The sequence below is a fragment of the Lepus europaeus genome, chromosome 11, assembly GCF_033115175.1.
Source record: "Lepus europaeus isolate LE1 chromosome 11, mLepTim1.pri, whole genome shotgun sequence".
Lineage (NCBI taxonomy): Eukaryota > Metazoa > Chordata > Mammalia > Lagomorpha > Leporidae > Lepus > Lepus europaeus.
The window spans coordinates 42,990,610-42,997,964 of record NC_084837.1 but is presented as its reverse complement, the minus strand read 5'-3'; the positions used below and the strand labels follow the sequence as shown (position 1 = coordinate 42,997,964).

Here is a 7,355-nt window from a genome sequence, read left to right as displayed (position 1 = left end):
ATAACTTGTTAAAAACTGAATGAGCTCTTCTTCCTCTTACTACTTAGTGTGACTACTAACATTGAGAGATCAGGTGAAGCTTGAAGAATAATAAATTCAGTTACTTGTTTTTCTTACACTGAAAGATCCAATTGTGTTATCTGGAGCAGTAGATCTTTCCAGGTTTAAAGCTATTTTTAAATGGTTTGGATTAAAGTTTCCATAGAGTATAGTGACTCTAGAATTTGACCATAGACTACATTCCTGATCAGAAACTCTTATTTAAATACATTTAAACCCAGTCTTCACTCTGAAGTTCCAAAAAGTGATCTGAAATTTCTATTAAATTGTGAAATTGGATGACCTATTTAAATACTGATGCACCATACTTTCAACTTATTAATTGACAAGTAGTTGGCTTTTTCCCCATGAATGTCAGGTTGGTGATAACAGATAACAAATGTCATTTAATTAAAAAAAAAATAAGGATACTTGAAGTTTTTTTCTCAAGCTGCTTTCCTGCTATTTATTATTTTATAGAATGTCTTAAATTCCATAGTTAATGTTTTATGTCATTTGTACCCTTTATGCTTTTGATAATTTTTATACTCCAGATTAGTTTGGTCCTTTACCATAACATCACTTGCCTTTTAGAAATTAAATTCATCAAGCAACGATTTTCACTTTTCATTACTTTAATTGAGAAGTAAGATAGAAGCAATAAATTATCTTCAACTCTATTTGTTTCAAGTGTTAAAAAAAAAAAAACTTGAAGATTGTGGGTGTTGCAGCTGCTGCAATGTTGTTTAAACATCATTTCTCACACTGTGCCTAATGGCTTTAATTGTGGTTCACACAGTGGTTTCTTTATCATCTCTTCAGATGGGGAGCTCTACAGAGACATTGTAAACCACCAGGAGAATGTGTTATTAGGCTGTCTTTGCTGATGAGTACTTTTGAGTTATGTTGTAAAAGCCCCTTGCAAATACATTCTGTTAAGCACTGGCTTTCTCTTGTAGTTCTCTAATCATAGTTACTCACCTAAGTACAACAGAAAGCCACCATATCCAAACTAAAAGGCCTTCCCATTATTAGACCTAAAGGCTGGCAGTGCTGACTAGTCTAAAATCCATTTAATACTGAAAAGAATAGATCATAAACATTTCCTTTTTTTAAAGATTTATTTATTTTATTTGAAAGTCAGAGTTACACAGAGAGAGGAGAGGCAGAGAGAGAGAGAGAGAGGTCTTCCATCTGCTGGTTCACTCCCCAATTGGCCGCAATGGCTGGAGCTGCATCGATCTGAAGCTAGGAGCCAGGAGCTTCTTCTGGGTCTCCCATGTGGGTGCAGGGGCCCAAGGACTTGGGCCATCTTCTACTGCCTTCCCAGGCCATAGCAGAGAGCTGGATTGGAAATGGAGCAGCCAGGACTCAAACCAGCACCCATATGGGATGCCGGCACTGTAGGTGAAGGCTTTACCCACTGCGCCACAGCACCAGCCCCACAAACATTTCTTTAGCCCATACAAGTATATAAGCTAATACTTTGAGGACAAATTTGGGGCAGTGGAGGGCATTCAGTAACAAAACCATCAAAAAGAGCTGGAACTGCAGCACCGGAATCTAGCTATGGTTAACAAGGGCCTGGAAAAGGGTGATGATAGCAGTGGGGCTCTATGGTAGAGCATAAGGAAGTGAAATTTGTATTTTGAGGCTGTAAATGATTGAACAATTCAGTCTGCCTAATTACCATTGCCCAAATCCAGTAATTCAAAAAGTCCTACAAAACTACATTTCTAGTCTACTAAATGCAGTTTATTTTGTTATCTTATTAATGTCCTGTTAAATTCAAGGTATGGTCATAAGATGTTGCAACAGAGATAATCTTTAGAAGGCCTTGGAATTGACTTTTGCATTAAAACCACAAGGGGAGGAATCTACAAATCTGAAATTCTGCTTGATTTTGTTCTGCATAAACCCTTTTTTGACCTTTTATCCTGGGGATGATTTAATTGATGTCTTTGGTGGAGTTATACAGTTGTTTGCCTCCTAATGGTGCTCTAAGCAGCAATGCCAAAAATACCCTCTTAACAGAATGTTCTAAATAAAAGTACTTTAAAGGAAGAAAGTAGATACAGGATTTATTCTCTTAGTATCTGTAATTAAATTTAATGAAAATGCCATGCCTTTTGGGGAGCTATAACGAAATACCTTAGGTTGGATAGTTTATAAACAATAGAAATTTATTTCTCACAGTTCCGGAAGCTAGGAAGTCTAATGTCAAGGCACCAGTAGATTTGGTGACTGGTGAGGGCTCACTTTTTGCGTCAGAGGTGGAGCCCTCTTGCTGTTTCCTCACAGGGAGGAAGGGGAGGGGCCCGCCAGCTCCCTTGGGACTCCTCCAGAAGAGCAGGAATCCTGCTCAGGAGGGTGAACCCTCAGGATTTAACACCTCTCATCTTAATGTCACTTTGGGCGCTGGATTTCAACACACGGATTCGGGGGTACATAATCACACCATAGTATGCTATGAATCTTTTCTTATACCCAATTACATTCTGGTGCGAATTTTGCTTTTTTTTTTTTTTTGGATATTAGATTGTTGGTTTCTCTTCAGTAGTTCCATCAATATTAAGATGCCAATAGTCCTCATTTTTAGTGGGCACAGCTGTTCTAACTTAAGGCCGCTGTCCATTCTGTCTTCTTTCCCACGCCTCCCTGCGTCTTCAGCACTGTTTGCCATCATTATTCCTCCTGCAGGGGCGTCTTGTGCCAACATGAAGCCAGGAGCCGGTTGTGTGCAGACATATCGATTAGCGTGCCGTGAGTGTGACTCTGCTGCCCTGTTTTCATGAGCCCAGGATAGAGCCGTCACTCTCACCAGCAGGAATCAATGACTCGTTGTTGGAGTACCTGAGTCTTTGAACATCTGTTGTCCTTTACGTCATTGATTGGACTGGGATCCACTTGAGATTTTTTCTCTCATACCTCAGGGATTTTCTAAAACTTGTGTTATTTCCTGTGGCCCAGAGATTGTTTCATTTTCCTGCAAGAGGGGGAGAAAAGGATCTAAATGCTTCCTGTGATTGCATAAAAGTTTATTTTAGGAACTAAGATCTGCGGTCTTTTTTTTTTTTCTTTCCCATTATACACTGTTTTCCTTACTGAAGCATTTCTGTGGACTGTTGGGTAATGTTTGCTCGTTTGCACCAAGGACATGTTTCTCTTACAGAGAAGAACGTTTTAAAATAAATATTCTGTGACCCTGTAGTTCAAATTCCAGGCTTCATGTGTTGTGTGGAGGAGTCACCAGGGTTCGCTATCTTTCGGCTGGGTCAAGTTGTCAGCGTTCAGATTGTCCCTTAAAAACAGCATTTTTCCAGTCTCCCCTACACTAGCTAGCATTCATGAATAGTGTAAATAAAATCAACAGTAAACACAAGTTTCAAAGCCTCTTCTTAGTTTATGTGTCATTTTATGGTGAAGGAAGCTTCTACTATCTTGAATTAGCAAGCCATTGTTTTCTATTGATGCAGGAAGATTTCATGTCCTTTCTAAGGAGGAATTTTCACACAAATAATCTTGTACCAGTCTAGAGCTTCTGGTTAATTACAGTTTATAATGAGTATCAAGCATGAGGATCCCTAACACCCACTTCTTGTTAGTGGAGAATAGGATGCAGGAACTCTAGTTGAGTTGCTTTTTATAGAATGAAGTACTGAAAGAATAGGAAAATATGCCACCTAAGCGGCCAGGCTGGAACCTGTTTAATCCACTTTTATTTCTGAATGACGGCTGTATTGCCATGCTTCTTAGAGCGCCTGAGTGTGCTTGAGCGTTTGGGAACAAGTGTGTGTGTGACTCGCTTGCACATTTTCTAAGAGCGTATTTTCCACATGCAGAAGAAGTGCTGCCCCTTCAGTGTAGGTTTCACTTCACAACTCTGTTAATTAAAACCCTTGTTGCCAACTAATTTTCCTTGACACTTCATAGCAGCCCTAACATGCTATTATTTTAAGCAACAAGGGAGTTATCAGTTTCCATGTAAATAAGAGCATTAGTCATCATCTCCAAAATTGGTTTGAGGAAAGGGGAGGGAGATGATTTCCTGATGATATGAGAGGCCAAGTTGTGGGAATAACTTTCTCTTTGGGTACTTAATTTGCCTGTGCATGGAAGTGTGAATTTCTTTCTCTGTATTTTTTTCATATGTAGATATTAAGCCTAAGATATCCATTTTTTCAGAAGCAAAGTTTGCAAGGTTTAATAAATTTGCCCAACAGAAGAAAATATATTCAGGACTCATGACAAGCCTTTATTAGTTGCAGTCGTTCACCATATTAATTGGCTATCATTTGTTGTAAGACTCTGTTCATATTACCCTATATTATCCATTGGAATCTCTTACTTTACTTTTTGGAATACTACATATGAATTTGAAGGGCTATTTTAATTCAAACAACTATATCAGGTAAATTAGAATAAAGTGTTATTCTCTTCGATTAAACATCAACCAAGAATGTAATTTCACTCTCTTTGCCCCATCTACTGTAAGAATGAAGACCATTCTCAGCCATCAGACTGTGGACGTTCCAGAAAATGTCACCATCTTTCTGAAGGAGCACCGAGTTATTATGAAGGGTCCCCGAGGAACCCTGCAGAGGGACTTCAGTCACATCAGTGGAGAACTCGGCCTCCTTAGAAAGAAAATGAAGAGGCTCCAGCTGACAAATGGTGGGGAGATAGAAAGGAACTGGCGACTGTGCACTGTTTTTGGTAATGGACAGAATACGATCAAGGGGTTACACTGCACTTCCATTATAAGATGAGATCTGTGTATGCTCGCTTGCCCCTCAGCGTGGTTGTTCAGGAGAATGGGTACCTTGCTGAAATCTGAAATTTCCTGGGTGAGTTTATCTGAAGGGTTTGGATGAGGCCAGATGTTGTTTGTTCAGTATCTCAAGGCTAGAGAGATGGATTCATCCTGGAAGGAAATGCCATTGAACTTGTTTCAAAGTCAGCTGCTTTGATTCAGCAGGCAACAAGAGTTAAAAATAAGGATACCAGAGAAATTTTGGATGGTATCTATGTTTCTGAAAAAGGAGTAGTTCAGCAGACTGAGGATCATGGTCTAAAAGTTGTCCAGCCCCAGAAATAAGAACCCGGATTATAAGTCTAACTTGTGGTATTTTAATAATGCAATAAAAGAACTCTTGATTTAAGACTTCCAAAAAACATATAATTTTGATTTACCTCTTATTTATTTACTGTTACACTCCTCTGAAAGATTTATTTTATAGCTTTAAAGAAATATTTACTTTCTCCAATTCCATTGCTCTTTTGTATCTGGTTTTCGTAAGAGGGGCTGGAGAGGTTGGCATCTGGGAGAAATGAGGAGTTTGCCTCTTCATTCCTTCCCCCACCCCCTTCACCATGGAGAGTAGTGGAGAGGAAGTGTGGAGTGCTTGAAGGGATTACATTTGCTGGGCCATCTGGTCATCAGGAAAAGGCTGTGTTTTCAATTTCACAGTGAATAAGAAATTTATTAAAGAAGGCGAGCACTTAGTTTAAGGAAGAAAGGAATCATACTTTATTTCTGTCAGCAGAAGCTTCGGTTTGCTTAATTATAAAAAGGGAGGTCATCTGTGGAAGACCGACTGTGGGTGGAACCTTGACAGGATCGCTAGAGAACTTGGGGGCAATGGTTACGATAGACAAAACATGCAAGGGTAGCCACCTACAATGGAATCGCTCCAGTTCCCTAATGTCTGTCTTCTTCCCCATGAAATTTTTATGGAGGAAAGAAAAAATGATGCATATTTCTCAGGGCAAGGAAAGAAATCCGAGTCTCTGCTTCCTTAAAGCTTTCTACCAGAGTTTCTGATCCAGCTATCAGTTGGAGAGCCATGAGTCAAGAGTAATTGATTAGTACCCATCCACTTACCTACTTATTGAATTACTTCATGCTTTCAATGTTACAAACCAGGCTCATATTTTATTTACCACTTTTAAAATCAAGCACCAAGTTTAAGAGAAGTTCTAGGGAGAAAGTCAAGAATAGTACAATCAATGCAAAAAGAATGAATCTGCACTTATTGAAATTAGGAGTCTGGCAGTGAGTTGGCAGCAGACAAGGGTACCTGAATAATGAAGTCCCTAGAGATAAGGCCACCCATTGCCCCTTGCTGTGGACTTATCATCATCTTGCAAGAAATTAATACAGTCTCTGTTGCTACTTGAATTGAACCTCGAAAGCTCAAATCCTAGGATGTGATTTGGTTGGAGCAGCCTGAGACTTTTACAAGGATTTGTAGTGTGGTTTACAGAAAGGTGCAGTTTGCTTCATTCAAAGTACAACTAGTCACTGAGTCCAAGAAGAGCCAAAGTTTTCCTGGCCCTTTAAGAGACTATTGCCCAGATGGCCTTTGGAATAGCAGGAATGCTTGTCACAGTGAGAATTCTTTTTGGCTTCATTGGCAGCTTTCAGTATGGAGAGAGGGGTGGGGCCAAGAGCATGCTGCCAGGCTAGAAGAATGGAATGTGCAAAGGCTTGAAGGCGGAGAGTTCAGTCTGCTTCCAGATCACAGATCACAGAGTGACTAAGCTGGGCGGGGTTGGGGCTGAGAAGAGTTGAGCTGGGAAGGAGCAAAGAGCCAGGTCAAGAAGAGCCTTTGCTACGTGAACAAGTTGAACATTAGCTCCGGACGACGTTGAAGAATGTCAGCAGGCAGCCCTCACTGTCCACCCGCGCGTCCTGGCTCGCAATGGTCTCAGCGCATCCCAGGCCCCGTGTTCAGGCCGGAGGCACTGCCTCAGTGTGCACGTGGATGGCCCAGCCAGCATCCAAGCCTCAACGTGTTCTCTAGTTTCCACCTTCTCTGCCTTCACGCCCGACTTTGTTCTTGTTCAGATCCACTGTGCATTTGAAATCTGAAACTCTTCTCACTCTGAATGTAGTACCTTACGCCCTGCCTGTTCCCACATTCCATGAGCTGTACTGCACTTGCTCCCTCAAGACTCTGGTGCTTTGATGTGCCTTCCACCCAGTCCTTCCCTTCCTGCCTTACTGTCTGCGTTAGCGTTCTTGGGAGAAACAGAATGAATCGGGTGTGTGTCTATATAAAGAGAGGTTTCTTTTAAGGAATTGGCCCACAGGAGTATGGAGTTTGGCAAGTCTGAAGTCTGCAGGGCAGCATCTGCAGAGAGGGCCTGATGTGGTTCAAGTACAAAGGCCATCTGTTGGCAAAATTCTTTCTATTTTGGGGGAGGTCAGCCTTGTGTTCTATTCTGGCCTTCAGCTGATTGGATGAGGGCCACTCACATTTGGGGTGGGGGGAACTGCTTTATTCAGAGCCCAGTGATTAAAATTCGTCTCA

At 41.0% G+C, this 7,355-nt stretch overlaps 1 pseudogene; it reads left to right on the top strand.

Annotated features, from left to right (window-relative positions):
* Positions 1-4,535: 4,535 nt before the first annotated feature.
* LOC133770467 (large ribosomal subunit protein uL6-like) lies at positions 4,536-5,137 on the top strand (annotated as a pseudogene).
* Positions 5,138-7,355: the final 2,218 nt, after the last annotated feature.